The 19,774-nt window shown below is 40.7% G+C and overlaps 1 protein-coding gene across 5 annotated transcripts in view; it reads left to right on the forward strand.

Moving 5' to 3' along the window:
- The window catches only part of ZEB1 (zinc finger E-box binding homeobox 1), a 97,311-nt gene that overhangs the window by 6,059 nt on the left and 71,478 nt on the right, over positions 1 to 19,774 (forward strand). Inside the window, exon 2 of one of the 5 annotated variants that reach the window (XM_085538853.1) lies at positions 4,541 to 19,495. The exons of the other annotated variants lie outside the window; for them this stretch is intronic. The gene's annotated coding sequence lies outside the window, so the exon portion shown is untranslated. The remainder of the gene's footprint in view (positions 1 to 4,540; positions 19,496 to 19,774) is intronic. 5 annotated transcript variants of the gene reach the window in all.

Below are 19,774 nucleotides of genomic sequence, written 5' to 3' on the forward strand. Positions count from 1 at the left end.
CTGCCATAGGTAGGATTTGGTCAGGACTATTCTTGTTCAGGACAATGCTGTGCGAAGGAACTCTTCATAGAGCAACAGGATATGAGTGTTAGTGGACAGGGCTTTGTGGGCAAGGCAAAGAGCACGTGGTAAGGAGGGAAGGTGTATCAGGGAGGTGATTAATCTACTTTGTACTGTAAGGTCTGGTGCCTCGTGTCTGACACTTTGGTGGCCTTTCAGGGAGTGATGAATGTGGGCCTGGTTACTGGCTGGCTGAAACAGGGGGTCACAGTGAGAAACAGCTTCAACATCAATTGATCAGGTTATGCTTTGAAATACTACAGTTGGGGGGTTCACATTGGGGTTCTTATATGTTTGGTTGTTACGCGTTCTGCTAGATTAGCTAGCAAGGGTGGTGGTGTTTTTTTTCCATTTATTTTTTTTATTGCTTTCTAAGCTGTTGCTTATGATACAGTCAATTTCTTGCACTAACTATCAAAGGCACAAATATTTCTTATGGATCTTGATTTGCTTTTCTGCCTGTCTGATGTCTTATTTTTAAGTTATTGGAAAGAGTAACAAGTTGATATTTAAACTATGCAGTTATAGCTTTTAATCTTTGCTTGCCTTCCTCTTATTTTAAGCTCTCCTCTTGTGATGAGCCTCAGTGTGTTTACTTAATAATTTATTTGGCTCTTTTTTGTGTAGATCAGAAAAAGTTGTGTTGATAGTTCAGGAGAATGGAAAGCACACTCAATGGTGAGACTTGTAAAATACTGACCATAGTTAAACACAGCATGGCTTTACAAATCTGTATCAGTGTTCTTGAGAAACAGACTGTCTTCATCACCAATGTGTCAGTGCCCTTCAGGTAGTAAAAATAAATGTACAAAGTCTTCTCAGTAACTGTGCCTGTACATCCGATTTCTTGTGCAAATGTCTTGCATGACAGCTTCCTTTCACATCCTGTGAGGGTAGGTGGTAGAGCAGAAACAAGAAACCTGTTAAGGTTGGATCTTTACATATGGAGCAGCTGGGCAATGATTCAAATGTTTCAGTTGGTTAGTGCTAAACATGTTAACCAGGGTCCTTTAGGCTTGCAAGTTTGTCCCCTGAGGAAACCCTAATAGAGTTGCGTTTTTTTTTTTGCGTGTGTGTTTGGCTTGATGTTTTTTTGTTTTTAAATAAAACCAGCTCAATAAGAGAAAGTGTTTTTATGATACCATTACTGGAATTATCTTTTAACTTTGTTTTTTTAAAGAGCAACAGAAATTAACTGAAAATATGCTTTCTCATCCTTAGGAAGTCAGTGCTATTTGAAAGCAGTCTATTTCAGCTCTCTCTTTTTCAGCTGTCGTTCCCAGCTGCCACAATTTCTTAATGTGAGGACTTTACTCCTGTTATTGCAAAGCAGTCTGGTTAACAACTGCTGTCACCCAAAGGTTAAAACCTGAAAACTGGCATCCTTTGTTTTCATTACAAATGCTTGCTTTCTGTTCAGTAGTATCTCCCTTTCCTTCAGTGTCTCCATGTATCTATCCTATTTTGGAGAATTATGTAGAGCAGATGAACACATGCAATGATCAGTGCATTCTTCTGTGTTTTTCGTAGTCTCAATCATGAAAGAATGAAAAAATTCAGTTCTGTGCTGAGATCACTCTCCATCCTATCCAGTTAGGGTGTCCAGGTACAATTATCAGACCTTGAACAGTACTCATGAAACTACTTTAAGCACTAAGGAACTCATGATTTTGTCATGAGAGAATGGTGTAAAGTGCATCAGAAGGAAAAGAAACTACTCTAACTGCCTCTTAAGTACATATTTTGTATGTGTGTTGGATTAGATGCAGATGTCCTCTCTTCCCATGTGCCTTTGTGGCTTTTTTTCTTCTTTTCTTGAGTCCAGTATAGCAGCTATGCTGGAGGAGCCAGCAAGAGCGCCAGAGGCAAATAACATTCTAATGCTGGCTTTGCGCCATGCTCCTGAGAGACATCTATGGGCAATACTTGAACTAAAGGAGTTAAGAATCTGCTGTGGTTGAGGACTTTTACCTATGAACCAGTCTGCCTGGCCTTATTAGGATCAAACAGTACTTGGGTCAGTGATGCTAGATAGTACCTTCAGTTATTGTGATATGAAACATTTTCATTATTTCAGCCAACATTCTTATTCTGACAGACAACTGACAGATACTGAGGGCAATTTTCTGTTTTGTAGAGACATCTGTCTGCAGAGCATCTATGGGAGAAAGCAAAATGAAATTACAAAACATCACAAATGTGGCATGATTGGAAAAGGCCTGGGGAAATCTATTCTGTCTGAAAGAGTGTGAGCTAAAGAACAGCAAATAATACCTTAATTATGGGACTTAAGCTGCTTTTTCCTGAACTGATGTCTTTGACCCAAAGATTGAGTTTTCTTGTTTGTTGTTTCTAACAACTCACTGCCAATATGTAATGTTAAGAGGAAAAATGTCTGAAAACATAAGGGAGATGAGTTGGCTTTTTATCTCCTTGCACATGTAGTTGAACAGGTTTTTTTTCCTCAGTGTTTTGAGGATTTTTTGCCTTTTTCTTTCAGACATACATCAAATTTTCCTTCTTCCTGCATCTTGTTCCATCATATTGTTTTGCCGAAGTTCCAGAATGATATGTAGTGTCAGTCCAGTTAAGTTCTAGGCTGGGAAAGGGCATAGGATTCAGAATCTGTAGCATGTTTAATCTTCTATTCTATTTTGCTTGTCATTGCTTTGTTTCTAGTATTTACCAAACAACTATTGGGATTGCAGGTTGTGCACTAGTGGGCTTGTTCTTCGAGTATTGTTTTCAGGTACAGTGAGCTCCTCAAGGGGCATGAGGTGGTGAGCAAGGACTTTGAAGCGGTTTGGCTTTGTAATGACTGGCTTCCTTTCCTGCTGCTGTCCCTTCCCCTTCCTTGCAAAGCATTTTCATGTGAAAGCGAAGGTGTGGTCATCATGCATATCTGTTCTCAACTTCCAGTAATTTTTAGCTCACGGTGGAACTAGACCGTAATTACATATGCAAATACAGCATATTTTTTTATTCTTACCTTGTACATGTGGGAGAGCAAGATAAGATTGCAGGGTACCGCCAGGGATGAAGGTGCTGCAGAAGTGAGGAAGTTCCCTTCCCTGGGGCTTGCCCTGTGTGGGGGTTGGAGCTTTTTTTGACTGGAAGGCAACAAGACAACTCTGTTTCAGCCAGACCTGTCCTGTAGACAGCAGCACTTTGGGTCACTTGTATTAACAACATTTTGATACATTCTAGCTGTTCTGAGTGCTGAGAGTGAATCTGTTTGCAATAGGAATTTCTTCTCACATTCGTATGTTCATTATATCCAATACCTTATTCTATTAGTCTGGCTTGAATGCTCCCTGTGGTAACACAAGGTAAATTCAGCAGTGATACTATAAAGTGTGGAGACTAATTTGTGCAAAAGACTGTTCTGACTATTTATGTACTTTTTTTGTGATAAGTCTTATCTTGTGTTTCTTGCAGATTTTAAAGTTGACTGACATACTGTATTACTAAAACTCTAAATATATTTCTAACTAATAATAACCTAAGCTGGAATCGGTTAATAAGCTGCGGTCAATGTTCTGGGAGCCCGAAAGCGGAAAAAGTTAAATAGAAACAAGAAGCAACATGGATTGGTAGTTGTAGCATGGAAAAGGAGGATAGTTCCCCTGACAAAATGCAGCGTAACGTGCCATAGTTCTCCACATTTCACCACGTGTGATAAAGCAAACCTTCAGACATCCATCTGCATAGCTGGGAATGATGAACCAGACTGGTACCTGAATGTGTAACCAGCAAGGCTAGCGGCAGACTTGCTGTGAGCTAAGCTAGTTCACACAAGTGTGAGAACTTTAGCTTCCAAATTATGAAGCATTTGACTAAACCTAGTTGAACAAACCTGTTACATGTTGAGATCTTTATGATCCTGACAGTTCTTACAAGGTGCAAACTGTCATCTGTAGATCTCATGCTCCAGAAATATTCCAGTATTCTTTTATCAGTGCTTTCTTCGATTCTGTTGGGATGCATCCCTTCGTAAAGGAGAAGAGAGCTGGGAACTTAAGAACTCTATCAGTTATCAGAGTGTTTTCTTCATTTTAGTATGAAATTCCAAGTCTTCTCCATTTAAAGCTGGAATAAGCTAAAAGGGGGGGAGGGAGATAAAGCTACTTGGTGCGCAAAAACAAAGGTAGTAAAATTGTGTGCTTGGCATATAAACATAGTTTGGATATAGGTAGTTTTACCATTATTTTAAATAAGTTGAGTTATCTTTCAAGCAGGTAAGAATCCAGAAGTGATAAAATTGAGGGCTTGTCAAATGTCTTATTCTAGCCATTTGCTAATGCACTTATTTAATCTCCCTAATTATAACCAATATTTGTAAGCATGCTGAAGTTGCTGTAAAGCAAATCCTTAGAATAAAGGTATTTGTGACTTTTTCAAGTTAGGATGTACTTCCAAGTGTGTGCCTTGATGTGTCTTAAGAAGCATTCCACTTCAACTTTTCTTTTTGTCTCCTCAGCTCATCTATCTATAGAGAATTCATACATCTTCATTTGACCACAGAAGCAGTTCAATGTCTGTCTTGTTGCTCCTGGATTCTGCCGTCGAAGTATTTTGCAGCTGAAGTGTGTGTGCGCGTGCGCAGCCATGTGTGCTGTTTTCCTGCCCTTCCTTTTGTCTGTCAAGCTCCTGGCTGATAGCAGATTAGCCATCTGAATGTGGGTAGCAAAGAGTAATAGGCTGCACAGAATGCCTGGGGCTTCTTGCGTACAATAAAATGAGTCCATTAGAAAGCAAAAAATGACAAGGCTGCCATGGAGGATATCTGTACTGGGGAGATGGGGAGAATAGCCTTTGGTTTATGATCACGTTAACGGGTGTAAAATAAACTTAATTTTTTCAGCTGTCAAAAGTATTCCTAGGTGCTTTACAGACTGGTGCTGAAGAACCTTCCGGCAGGAAAATACTGATGAGCAAGTGGATGATGTACTGCTTGGTGTGTACACGTGGGGGAAGGCTGGCTGTAGGAGTGTGGCAGTTCAGTTTCATTTTCAGTGTGCAGGTGTCTTCCTTCTCTTGTCTTGTTAATCTTTATTTCTAGTGTTTTGATTAGTTACAGATTATCTAATCTGCCCTGCAGAAGTGTGTTAAGTTTAAGTCTTCTGGAAGATGTGCTAATGCAGATTTGAAGGATACTGGGCTGGCTGAGACAGAGGGAATCCAGATGTTGGAGGAGGATGTAAACAATAAAACTGAAGTGAGCTGGAGAGCAGAGGTACAAGTCTGTGTGCAGGAGCACAGTAGCATGAAAAATATCAAGGAATCCTATCAGGGTTTTGACAGCTACACTTACCTGCTCTGAGAATATGCTGTTAAAGTAAATGATGTATTTTCTGCAGTTTCCTGTATGCATAAGCTGTAGCAGCTGCTGTTGCCCTTCTAACTTCCAATTACAATTTTCAAGATGACGTTCTGGATGCTGTGATGTACCAACCCTGAGAGGTGCTCTACATTTAATAAAAAAGAGTGTTCTGCTTTCATTTATATTTATATTTCCAATTAAGGAAGATTCTCTGTTGCCAATAAAAGAACAACTTCTGGTGAATGTGATCTGCTAAACTAACATAAAAATAATTGAGTACACAGAATGTAGAATAGTTGTTAGAACTGGAACAAAACTTGTCCTTAAATTCTTAAGTTTTTAAGACTTTGACTTTTTTCTTCAGTCTGTCTTGCTGATTGAGGTCTATTTGATGTGTCACTGTGGGTGCGACCTGAAAACAAATACCTATAGCAACAGAATGTACAAATTATAACTAGTGTTCCCATTCAATACTGGTTGAATAACCTTTATGTTACTTTGTGTTCTGCTTAGTTATCTATCTCTAACGTTGGATAGTCTGTAGATGGAGACAACTACAATAAATTCCAGGCCATTTTATTCAGAGATCTGCGGGGTTTCTCCTCTGCGTGTTCCTGTGACTGCTGTGACGGGCCATGGGCAGTGAAGTTCTTGTAGTCCCTTGTGGACAGGTTGCTGGTGGGTGATACTGGCTTTTCAGTTAAAATGCAAGGATGGTATCAGTTACAGGGGACTGAGATCACTGCGTATCTTGCAAATCCTCTGGCATCTGTGATTTAGTTGGCATTTCTGAAAGCAGTGTTGTGCATAAATGCAACTTCCCTAATGCATTAATGAATATGAATGGAAACTCTAGAACTGTTTTTGTCTTTCAGAATCCAACTGAGAAAGGTATTGCTGCCTTGGGCTGACCTGTCCTGACACAGCTGTGACATTGAGCTGTGCCAGCTTTTCAGGACAGATTTGGGAAAGTTTACAGAATACTGGAGACAACAGTAAAGCAGCTGAAAGCTCAACCCAGTCACATGGAGAAGTAGGAAATATGGTTCTTGTTGTCCAAAAGGTATTTAGGTTATAGAAAAGGAAGTTAGTCCATTGGCAGATAGGTTAGCACCAGTTTCCTAGTGTTTAGGGTGCAACATTGGAGTGGCTGGTTAAAGTACTGTCTATGAAAACTGGTATGTATGAAAGGATCTGTTTAATAAACCTCTTCATTCTAAATTATTCAAAGCATTCCAAAAGTTTTGTGATGGGCTTTATGTCGAGTGGGGAGAAAACAGTCATCTTGTTCCTTAACATTGTGCCCTTAATGTGCAGTAAGTGATATGGTGTGTCAGGCTGTCTGGCCAAGCTGTGGAGCTCTGCCAGATGTCCCGTTCAGACATTCTCTGCAGCAAGGAATGTTTGAGAGACTTAGCTGGGTCTGTACCTGCTAGTTGGGAAATAAGCACTTACACAACCTCACCTGTACTTTAAAAAGCATTGCTAGAATTAAGTCCTACCACACACCACATATTTCTTCAGGTCAGTTTTGTTCTGTTTTCTTTCTTTTTTTCTTTTCCCTGTTAAAATCATTCTTTCTGTTAAACTTTCATACCTTGCTATTTTGCATTTCAGTTCTGTATGTGAAATCCTAGTGGCCAGCCCTTGCCTTTTCTATTGACAAATGCACTGCTGTTAACACACAGAAACTCAGGGTTTATGATAAAGGGCTGTAGGTTAAGGTTTGGAGGCAGATATCCTGGTTGAACTATTGTATGTATTCTTTGCAGGTATCATGCTGTACTGGCAGGTGTCATTTGTAGTTGAATATGGACTGATGTAGATCAATTTTTCTTAGTTTCTGGGTGTTCTGTACCCCTCTGATAAGAGCTGCTTAGGTTGCTCCAAAAATAATGCCTTTTATTTCATTCCATGGGAATGACAGCAGTCACAAAGAGTGAATTAACACTATTTGACAGAGCAAATACTCAGCTACAGAATGCTATCTTACAACATAGTCATAACCATTAGTTGTGCATATTTTTTGCCAGCAATGGGGAGGGGGAAGGGGAAGAGACTGCATGCAATGCCTGTATATAAAAACAAGAAAAAAACTTGCACCAGTGGAGGTTGCTGAAACGTATCACCCAGTGCCTCACTGTGCTCACTGAGCACTAGTCTACCATTCCCAGATTTGATTAAGGTGCGAGTTACTCTTCTGCCTTTTCATTAAATGTTCTTCCCAGCCATTTTTGGCTCTAAAGCATCTATTCAGAATTGAATTTTGGGGAAATCAGATCCCTTTTGGCTTCTGAGAAGCAGGTGTTCACAACACGAGAGTTCACAGCCATACCTGGGAGTCTTTAGCTCCAACGTAAGCATGCAACACTTCTCAGCACTGTGAGGCTTCTGCAAAGCTCAAGCATGTAGCTTGTAGCCTTATTTAGACCTGAAATGCCCACTTCTCTTCAGACTCACAGGTTAAGAATGAATCTTTCTCTTCTATTCCTGAGAAGTCGTCTGCTTTGTTTGAGATACTGGTTTGTTGTTTTTTTTGGTTGTTTATGTCATCTAACTGATCTTCTTTGTTTCTGCTTTTACTGTGTGTTGTAGGGCCTGTGTGAGCCTCAGTGACTCCAATTTATGGGATCTCCTTTCTGTATGTAGATGAATGTGATTCAGACAAACATGAGGCTTTCACATTTTTATCGTATAGCAGTGGTTCTTATGAGAAGCTAAAGACTTCCTAGGTGTGGTTATGAACTCTTACGTTGTTTTATCCAGGTTACCAAGAACTCAAAGAAATTCATTAGTGCTCTCTGTCTATCAGCCATGAGTTCTGGTAACTTAAGTCATACTCTGTGCTGTTTTGCCAGGAAGATGCTTCCTGTTAATGAGGCCATCCTGGAGCTTGCCAGGAGACAGTCTGCTCTGAAGCTGAGGTAGCTGCTGCCAGATGCAGTCAGAAATGTGAGCCTCCAGGCTTGGTTCACTCTCTGAGCATTTGTTTGTGTCATTTTAGGCAGTAGAGGAAATCCAAATCCACATCACCTATACTTGCTGCCCTAAAAGCACGTACTTGTGTTTTTGTGCCTGTGTCGTGGAGATCTGCTTGAGATCTAAAGGCATCTCAAATGGTTGTTCTAGAAGCATGCTATGGGTTTCCTTAATGTCTGTGGGAGCAAAATACTTATCAGTTGCAGCTATGCAGAAAGTCCATGAATTATGGAAATGATGTGAAGGGAATTTGTCTGTGTATAGACCAACTTATCCTTCAGATCTTTTTTCTTGCTGGACTGGAAGGAAACTTGAAGATGCACAGAGCTACGGTACATTTTGATCCTCTTTCTTTGCTTCTTTCCCAAGGCTATTCCAGGAAAGAAGCGGGGGGAGAGGTGGCAGGGGAACACGACAGAAAACAAGGGAACAAAGCTTTTGAGCTTAAAGAAGGCTTATGATCTCTCTGCTGTAATAATAGGTGGTTTAGATTTCTTGAAACAATTTGTGTAGTTTACAGGACTTATGTGAATTCTGCAGCATACTTCAGTACTTGGTATGTTGTCGCCAAGAACCCTTTATTAAACTTGCAAAGACTGAAATGTAACCCACAGCAGAACAGCCTGTACTGCATGAAAACGAGGAGTGTCAGACTGCTTCAGGAGACACTTGTCACCTCCAAAAATTTTTAGATTCATTCGTTGCTTATCCTTAGATTTCTTTCTTCTTGTAAAGGTGCTCTGGAAAACCACACAGACAAAACATCTTGATATTCCTGCCTCAGATGCTATTTGTGATGTCTAATCAATACTTGTGATGCTATTTTGCATTAAATCTCCCTCTTCTGTACCTCCCTGGTTCTTAAACTGTCTTGCAGCATACGGAACTCAGAATATTTGAAAACTAGTCAGCCACTACACCAACATGATGAATCTGTTCACTTGCACAGCATGATAGAACAGGAGGGATTTTCATAATGTCCTGAACTTGATCTGGCAGTCATTAGAAAAGCCATGTGCTTTGTTCTCACCGGGGGACGGAAGGGATTTGGAGAGATATGAGGCCTGTCTTGCCTCATGATGTCTGTGTTGTCATCCTAGTGGCATCACATAAGGAATGACCAGGATTTGTTAGTCTCCTTTTTCAGGCTTTTTAGAAGTATATTCTTATTTTTAACTTTTTTTTTTTCCATTTCTGCAGCAAGTGCAGCACTCATGGAAAGCTTGTTACGTATGGGCTTCCATTTAGGCATGAGGGCCCTGGAAGGAAATAATCCATTTTAAGATTGCATAAGTTTTCTATTCAAATTGGTTTCCTATTCATGGGGAAAGGGTGTAGATCAAGTCCTGCTGGATGTCTGGATGTTCATGAGGGTTTATTTCCTTAGTAAAAAGAAAAAGCAAGCTTTGTGCTTCCTTAAGTTTGTTTTTTTCTCATTTGACAAAAAGAGGAAGGTTATGTCTTCTACCCAAAGGTTATTGAAATTGATGCTTGAGTGCATGAGCTAAAGGAACATAATGCAACATTCATTTCAGCTAATGGAGCACATCCTGCTATAAACACGTGCTGTCCTGCTGTTTGCTTGAGAAGCAGCTGGTTGTGGGTTCTGTGTGAGGTGCTACCAAATCCTGTGCCTTTGGAAACCTCAAGATTCAGAGCCTTCCTTTTGGCAGGTGCACTTAATGCCTCAGCATGGGGCTAAGGGTAGTGGTAGGGGACATTGCCCTCCAGCATCTGGCATCATTGAAGTGTAGGGAAATTTGGGTTCCTAACTAAGTCAGAAATTTGTTTAGCAGCTATGGCAAACCTGCTTCCTTATGTGAAACCACCTTCTGTAATAGGGAGGTTTGAAATTACCTCAGGTAAAGAAGTTTTATGCTACTGTGTGTTGCTGTGGGCAGGCTGTTATACGTAATGCATAAAGTCATATATTTTGTTTAAAGAAAGCTCTGCCTTAGAAACTGTTTCTTAGGTAGTAGGACTCCTCTTTGCTCTGCTGTGATGTGTTTTGGAGTGAGAGTCTTGCAGCCTTCTCAGTCAGTAGCTCAGAACCTAGAGCGTGCTTCACAAAAGCTTGGAAAGAATACATTTGTTTTCCTGTACTGCTGTTCCTCAGCAGGTTTTCAGTTGCTGCTGCCCCATTCCTGTTAGCCCTGAAGCTGTCCAGCTTGCTACTGTTGAAAATTACTTTCTAACTTATATCTTTAAACATCCCTAATGAATGCTCAAAGACTGATATTTGATAAGCTGAGAAAATCAGTGACAAGTTATTAAATAGAATTGTGCTTTCCGGTTAAGTAATATAAATGCGATTTTTATTTATTTATTTTTAAATACTTTAATTGACTGATCAGTTTTTAGTTAGCTGGAAAAACCAACAGCACAATGACAACCCACATCTTTTTGTAAAGGGGGAACCATGTAAGTGCTTTGTTCAGGCCCTGTTTCTAATAATAATAATTCAATATTCTGCAGATTAATTATGTGATTTGATAACAGGAATCTGGCTAAAAACAAAAACTAGTCATCTCTTCTGGAGGATATTGTGGAGATGGGGTGGTGCCTGTTGTGAGGTTTAAATGTTTAAGAAATCATATTGTCTGTGAACTAAGCTTTGCTAAACATGCTATGAGAGATTCTTAGCTGGCACAAACTATATGTGTCTGTTGCAGTGGGGGTTTAAACTAGTTCATTTTAAACCTTAGCAAGCAGCAGCTGAAATACTGCTAAATGACCTTTGACACAGGGACCCGTGAAGGCCCCAAGTATGATTTCACTTTCCCCACGTTCTTTGTGAATCTGAATGCTTGTCAAATCAGATGTGTGTTTAGACCTTTTCACTGAATGTGCTTGGAGGGGAAGAACAAAGCCTGGGGTCAACTTGGCGTAATCCCTGCGTTTATCTTTATTCTATTATAGTGGCTTGTGGGGGATGGAGTAACTATTTTCTCTGAGGTGAAAGTGCAAGTAGAGTGTAGGTAGGCTATCCATCTTTTCTTCCAGACTTTCCCAACAGCCCAGCCGGTCTCCTATGATTTACTCGCATTAATGTATGGCTGACTGGGCAGGCTGCTGGTTGATCCATGTGATCCACTATTTGTTCTGAGTGCAGCTATTCTGTGGCTGCTGCACCTATTGGCTGATGTAAACAAACATGTACAGCTCCTCTTGGATAACACGTGCAGACACAGATCTATATCGTATCCCGCTTTGTTCTCCTCAGTGGAGGTGGGGAGGGGAGATATCATGGATTTTTATACTGCAGCTACTTCTGCTTCAACGCAAATGATCTTTGTATTTTTAGAGATGAACGGCTTAATATAGCTTACTGTAGGGTACGAACGTATTTTTGCCTCTTGCAAGTTGTTAGTCATACTCAAGAAAGGAGTGACTAAGTCTTTTATCACACAATCAGTGTGGGGAAGCCTTTGTCTCGAAGGGAAGAAATGAAGAGTTCTACTAAACTGTTGTTATGGACTTTTTCATCTGCAGTATTTTTAGATTTTACTCCTGTGGTAGATTCTCTTCACATTAAAAGGATTGTTTCTGCATGGAGCTGCTGTAATCTGAATCAGTAAATGAGCTATTGTGCCGCAAAGCACGAGTGGGTGGAGGAGCCATATGACAAAAGGCCCAGTTACCTTTACAGTTTGTCCGCTGTACCTCATTGCACTTTGTTTCAGAAGAAAAGCACTATTGAAAGACTCATATAAGGAGGCAGTCTTTCACACAGGGCTTGTGGGAAATTTCTCTCCAACTTGTGGGTTTTCAGCTTGTCTAGATTTACCTTGCACGTTCAGAGACAGCCCGGAACGGCTGAGCATTTCTGCGTGGGGGAAGAAAAAGCACAAACCACACCTGTGGGGGTGAGCTTTTTCTAATCTGACACTTAACTGGTATTTTCCAATTTACACGTGTGCTTCCTTGGGGCTTTTCTGCTTCCTTTAATATATACATATATATAAAATATATATAAACATATATATTTCTAAGTGGAGTTGTTCATTGTTTCTTTAAAAAAAAATCCAAGCTAGGAGGTAACTTGGCCTTTTTAATTTTAGAGCTTAAAAACAACATTAAGCAACAAGATATCTATATTTTTTTCTTAATTCAGTCTAGTAAGACTGATTTTTGAAAATGTTCATGTGCTTCTTATTTTTTACACTAGACCTGGAAACTCTTCTGTACTAAATCTTCAGTTGCCTTCAGTTTTTTCCATGCATCTCACCTTTTCTTTGTCTCGGTGGGTAAGCGCTTAAAAATCCTTTGCCATACTTGAAAATAAATACACATGGCTTTGCTCAGCCCCCTGATTTTGGATTTGAAGCCTCTTTTCCGTAGGCTGGCAGATGAGCTGCTTTGTTTTAGGTGGAGCAGAGGGCTGAGGCCACCTCTGGGTGAGCAGGCCTGGGCCTGGCTGTGGTGTCAGCACCCAGCATGGCAGCGACTGAACAGAGCCCTCGACCTTGCAGCTGGCAGCCTGGCTATGAGCTGTGATTAACAGGCGCCAGCCCAGCTCAGTACTCCTGAAATGAAACATCTGAGGACTGGGGCTATGGCCACCTAAGCTGTGTGTGCTGTTGAGGAGGCAGCTGCTGGTGGGAGGGCAGGACAGGTCTTTGAGTTGGAAGGCAGCCTGGCACAGTTTTGGTAGTAACTTTCTTTGCCTGTTAGCTTTGTCCTTTGAAATTGTGTGTGCATGTCAGGGAAGTTTCCAGCCTGCTTAGGGCTGCTAATAACTATTTCAGGAAAGCAATTCCCAGGAACTTGCTGTAATGAACAAATTTGGCTGCTCTAAGGAATAAGTTTAGTCTCTTTGTTAAACACTGTCAAGATGATTTTGCTCAGTATCTCAGGCTGAGCAGTGTGGTTTGTTGTAGTGTTTTCTCCTGTTTGTTCACCCTCCCACTTCCCATCCCAATCTGCCCTTCTCTGCTCCTTTGGATCCTGGGTTTTTGTTTGTGACTGTCCCAAACCTGTTTACAGATGAGTATACTCAGTGCAGTGTTTTCATTGCAGGCTTAGCTTTGTTGTATCACGTTGATGACTGCAACAACTTAAAATTCCATTACTCTTGTGAGCTGTATTTAGACTATCTGCATACAAATATTATATGCCACTTTTTTTCTTCACTATTTCACATCATAGCAAAACTCTGGAAAAATTCCACCATCTGTGAGTGAAACTGGTACATGATTTGAGCTCTTTTGATACTTGCTTATAAGTACTAGACAGTTGTATGGTTGTATTGGTCAGAATTGAAGAATAAAATAGCAGTTAAATGTCCTTTATTGTGATATCTAATTAAAGTTTATTTATTTTTAATACCAGTTTGACTCTTATCTAGTGCTAGGTTTTCTCCTTTTCTTTGTCTCCCTCCTCTTCTGTCAAGCTATGAAACTACATCTTGCTTAAGAGTTGCTGTGGTTGGTTTTGTTTTTGTTTTTCCTTCTGTTACTTTTCTCAAGGCTTCTTCAGTCTTGATGTTAAAGAAAGCTTTTCAGTAACTCATGTCCCATCGGCTTGTCCTGTTTGCTGTCAAATGTGGTGTATTTTCTCATTTTCGAACTTCAGGGCTGTAAAGGCAGAATTTGGGGAAGCAGCTCTGCCAGATGCGAGATGAAGTTGTTGAACTGGACGGGTAATGTTGAAGGCAACAAAGCTGCTATTGCGTATCTAGTGCTAAGCAGTGTGTTACTCTGGGCCTTCCAAAGACTTAAAATAACTGTTCTTCCAACTTCAGGTGGGATGTGCAATGGAGCTCCGTGCTATTAATTGTGGGACAGTTTTGAAAGTTTTTCTTTTATTCCCTTTTAACTGCTTGCATTATATTACCTACACACACACACACACACACATCTAAATAATCATGAATTTATGTGCGTAGGTAAACTAACAAAGGGTGCTACTTGGAATGACTTGACAAAGTGTTAAATGAAGGAAATGTAATTCTATTAAGCAAGGTTTATGGAGAGTATTATGCCTGGTGGCCTTGATGAAACTGTAGTAAAACTGTGGAGACAACAACTTCTGTGAGACTTCAAGACAGAATAATGCAATGGCAGCGTCACGTGCTTTTTTGCTACTTACAGCAGTACTTCATTCAAGCTCCTTGTGTAACGGCTTCTTGAATTTGTACTTTCATATCTTCACTTTAAATGTTGTTTAAAAACAATCCGTGGTCAAGTTTGCAGGAAACCCAGTGTAGAAAGAACTGATCAACTGTTAGAGCAGATGTGTGCTGGTTACACTGGAAGATCCTGAACACTAAGGAGGCTGAGTGCAGATGGGCAATGGATAGACCAACTATTGGCCTATCAAGCATCAGTAACAGCCTGTGATTTTTGGTCTGTGCTTTCCTGAGATGGAGTGATACTGTATGGCTGATGTAGAAACATATTAGGCTGCATAATGATTGAATACACGGTCCCAGTGTTATTTTGTAGATGAATAATTTATGCAGCCCTTGGTTCTGTAAATGAGTAGGTCTGCAGGAGGTGCAGGATGTGGGGATTGTCCCGTGTATTTATTTCATCTGATGGTTGGGACAGATTAAGGTCTGTGTACAACAGTTCAGGGATGTGGTGCCTCGTTTGGAGGCTGTCACAGTGTCTGGGCATGCCCTAAAACAAGTTTCCTGGGTTCTGTTGTACAAGTTATTTTTTTTGTTGTTCAAAAATTTTCTTTCATCCAACCTTTCCTTAGCTGTATTTTCTGAGTTTAGGCTCAAGTACATACATATAACAGCAGTACATGTAGCAACAATGCAGCACCATTCTAATGCAATTCCTTATCAGCCCTTTTCCTGCTGGCAGAGCTCATGAATGAGGGATGTTCTTCCTGACCAGTTGTGTGCTGGAAATCATTCAGATGTGTTGCTATTTTTAAAGACAGCCTTTGTAGGGCAGGGCCCCTCCCTCCTGAAGTATATCTAGAAACCATTTGCTTTTCATGCAAACTGAAACTTGTATGGAACGTAGCTGAGGAATTCAAGCAGTGTGCTATGAGCGGGCTTTCTTACACTGCCTTATTTTGTCCTGAGAGCCCATGTTTGGAAAAGGGATTTTGTAGGGCTGTTCTCCCAGCAGTTGCTTACAGCATGTGTGTGTGCAGCCTATCAGCATGTCTTGTACCTTGGCTGTATAAACTGTAGGGCTGGCTCACAGACTAAAGCACCTAAATTTAGATGCCAGGGTGTGAGCTCATTGCCTGCGCTCCCATTATAGTCTGCAGAGACCTCATCAGTGGACCTGAAGAGCTGCTCAGCTGACTGAACGTAGGTATCTACTTTAGTGTGAGCACAGTCGTTCTTTAGTTACCCTTGGTTATAGGAGGAACTTAAGCAGCTGAGTGATTCATAACTTCCTAAATCAAGGTTTTGTTAACTGTGAACTGCATGACAGCATGTGCTGTCAGTTGGTCACAACTAGCTTTTAACTCTGTGTTAATTTCTACTGAAGTTAACATTTGTTTGCTTCCTTAAACAGAGTTTTCTTGCTGAACTGATTAGTGCAACTAAACTGGTGTGTGGTGCTGCAGTGAGGGGCGGGGGGTAGTTTGGTAACAGGAAAAGCTGCTTGGAAGTGTGAAGTGTCACTGTGAAGAACTGGGTGAACTTAAACAGCAGAGACTTCTTCAGTGCTATGGCCCCGAGTTCAGTGCGGTTGGAGTAATTGCTGGTTGTCAGATTAAGGAAGGGTCAGTTGTATCACCAAGAGACTTAGACTGTGTGTCTTCTCTTACTCCCTTTTCTTCATATTATGTGGTTGCTTTTTTAGTGGTTTCTTTAGAGCTGGAAAGCATCTTCCTGGATATGCAGATGCCTTGGATTTTGCTACATTTTTGATACTGAGGGTGCTTGCTAACCACAGGATACATTCTATGCTTAATTAGTGAAGTGACTGGAGAGAGGACAAAAAACTGAAGGGTGATTCTAAACAAAATGATGCCTTTAATTGAATCTTGAGAGCTGTGCAGAGCTCCCATAGAAATTCCTCCGTCTTAACACTTTACAGGATGAACATTTCCACAGTACAGACTAGTTTGTAGGACTGCAATAAATTAGTGGATCAGTGAAATACACAATAGGTGTCCTGTAGGAATCCAGTTTGTAACTATAGCTGTAAAATTTCAGATTCTGAGGTCAAGTGATTGGATTGTTTTGAAGCATCCCTACAGGTGCAGAGTTCAGGGGAGCACTGAAAGGTGACTATAAGTCCCTTCTCAAACTTCATGTGTTTGTTTTTTTTCCTTCAGTGTTCCGTTCAACAGGTGCTTGCCGTGCGGAGTGACACGAATCTTCGTGCTTCTCCTGATTGCCTCGGATAAATCTCTATTTTCAAACAGCAGTTTGTATGCTTGTTTTGTGGCTTCTGTTTGAGAATTCCCGGGTGGCCTTAAAGTTCAAAGGAGCTAAATCTCTCTGTATTAGAAGATTGGCATTCACTTCTATAAATTACAACTGAAAAGAGATGTGACTTAATTTCATGGACTGAACATTATCTTCATCTACTTCTGTAGAAATCAAATTAGTCACCATGCTTTGGTATTCTGAAAACATGATATTGGAGGGGAAAAGTCATATGCAGTGTTATCTTCAGATCTTGCTTGTGTCAGAGTAAATTTTAAGCTTTAAGGAATGGCTTTTGCATTTTCTTTGCTGTTCTAAATATACTTAAGTTCGTTTGAAGTATAATTTCACATATGCAATAGCTGTAAGTCATAAAGTGTGGTTCAAAACAAATTAGTGGCCTGAAAATAACTTTTCTACATTAAGTGAGAATTCTGTATTTACCCAGGTTTATCACAGTCACCTTTTTAGGACTTTGGTCATGAACTTTCAGCTAGAGTGTAACTACTCCAAACTTTCTTCAGAGTGTAGATGCTCACTCATAATATATGCCCTGCTTAGAGAAAAGAGTGGTCCTGAAAGACCATAGAATTACAGAATGACTTGGGTTGGAAGGGATCTTTAAATGCTGTCTAGTCCCAGCTCCTCCCCTGTGGGCAGGGGCACCTCACTCTAGACCAAGTTGCCCAGAGCTCCATCCAGCCTGGCCTTGAATGCCTCCAGAGATGGGGCATCTTCTCTGAGCAGCATGTGCCAGTGCTTGCCACCCTCATGGTGAAGAACTTCTCCTTATATCTGACCTAAATAAACCCTTTTATAGTTTGAAGCCATTACCTCTTGTCCTGTCCCTATGCTTCCTATCCAGAAGTCCCTCCTCATCTTTAGGAGCTAGAAGTACCCCCTAGGTACTAATAGGCTACAATGAAGTCTCCCTAGGCCCTTCTCTTTTCCAGGGTGAACAGCCCCAACTCTCAGCCTTTCTTCATCAGAGAGACTTTAAGGTTTATGGTGACTGACTGACTGTGAGCTTCCAAGGGTCTTGGAAATGGCTGAGTTTGTGAGCAGGAAAATGCTAAGGAAGTGGTGCTATGTTGTGTGTGTGCCACTAGTGAAGCTTATAGCTGGAATATCACCTCTGCTTCTTGTTGTAGCTCTTCAGGATGGCAGCCAGCATGCTCAGGATAGATTGTGTCAGTATTTATTATTGAGAAAGAACTTAAGATAAACATTGTGATTAAATTGTTAGTGGTGAGAATAAATACATGTGATTTGAGTTTCACCAAAAGAAGGGTAAGAAGTGATGTGGGAGGCTGGTAGTTCAGAGGAAGGAAGGGATAAAAGCCAAATCTTGATGCCTTCTGGCAGGTGAAGGTGTGTTCACACATGGTTTCTCAGTAGTTACTTTTAACGAGGCTTTTGCTTCTGTCTGCTAGATCTCAAAATCCGCTTATCAGTCAATTTACTGAAAAGCATCTTGTAATGTCCATGAGTGACTTTTCCATCATCTCTAAATAACTTTCTAAATAGTAGCTTCCAGATTAACCAGAAACTATGGACTTTTTGAACTGATGGATAGGGCTTCTGTGATGTGTGCTACTACAGATCAGACTGGAACATCGTGATGGTACCTGCTTTCTCTTCAAGCGTAGAGGGAGAACAGTTCTTTTTGTATGTGAATAAATCAGTCTAGCTAGCTATTTTTCAGTATCTATGCTCTGAGAAGCTTTTGGGGGACAGATACTGGCTGCTTTAGAGAAGCTGTGGAAAAACAGATGCAGTTAGTGAAGATAACACACATACTGTACTTCTCAAAGCTTGGAGAACACATGCAGCATTTCCTTAAATATTATTTTAGTTAACTTAAAAGTATATCTTCTGCACTGTGTCTTGCCTTAAAATAAGTATGCTTGTGTTCCTGCCCTGGGATAAGTACCTTACTGTGAAGGAGTTGGTGAGTGCTGTTGGTATCTACCTTGGCCTTCCAAAGGCAGCGTGGGGAGAACCTGGGAGCTGCCAGTGCCTTTGTTTTCAGAAAAAATGTCTTTTGTGAAGAAAAATCACCATAATTCCAGTTGTCTTCTGTTTTCTTTCTTCTCAATCCTGCCTCACACCTCAGTTCTTCCCACCAGGCTAAGTGGGAAATGAATGAACAGCTGATTCTGTTTCTACTATTGAATGGTGCGTGGTGCCTGAAGTGCTGTAGGAGGCACTTTGGATTCTTCAGGTTACATCAGAACAGCAACTAAAGCTGCTGCTCAGGCAGAAGTGTGGAGAATTTACCTTACTTATCTGTTCAAGTCTTGGATCTCTGAGTCTTGAGTAATGCACCTGGCCATGCTTTCTCTAGGGATTAGATGCTGCCAGATTCACTTTCCTGGTCACATGTGCAGCAGACTGCCCACAGTAAGAGGGCTAAACCTGGTATCTCAGATTTCTTTCAACCAGATTGTTGTATTGGAAAGAAAAATAAATAGTCTTATTGTACAGTTCTTAGGGCAATTGCATTTGTCACTGTTAGCTTGCTTAAAACTCAGCAAGGAATGAGTATGTTAATGTCCCTCTGCTAAAAGATTCTTTAGTACTTTTAAATTACTTTCTCCAAGATGTTTGACTATTTGTTTTAAACCAATTTTAAACGTGCTGTTGACTGGAAGGGAAGGGGAAAGCACACATTGCTAATACTGCCAATCATCTCTTCTGCTGTTTTTTCAGTGTATAAATGATGCAGGTGATTGATTCCCTCTCCTGTGCCAATGCACCTTTAAACAACTGCCATTACTGAGGTATGCTGCAGCTTCACTCTTTATGGCACACTATGCGGATCTAGTACTTTTTGTGTTTGTTTGTTTTTTTCAAAACAAAAAGCTCTGCATTGACAACAGAACTGCACCTTCCAGAGGGGAGAACTGCAGTTGCTGTGCTTCAGATGAATCAGTGGAGATAATGGGAGTATACCTGCAGTCTCTTGGTATAGCTTTGCAGTGTTGAGAAGGTTGATCCACTTTCTGCATCATTGCAATGCACTTTTTGCTGATTTTTTTCTTTATGTTTAGGTTTAGCAG

This window comes from Coturnix japonica, chromosome 2 (genome assembly GCF_054131305.1).
Source record: "Coturnix japonica strain WE chromosome 2, WE-NBRP24, whole genome shotgun sequence".
Classification (NCBI taxonomy): domain Eukaryota; kingdom Metazoa; phylum Chordata; class Aves; order Galliformes; family Phasianidae; genus Coturnix; species Coturnix japonica.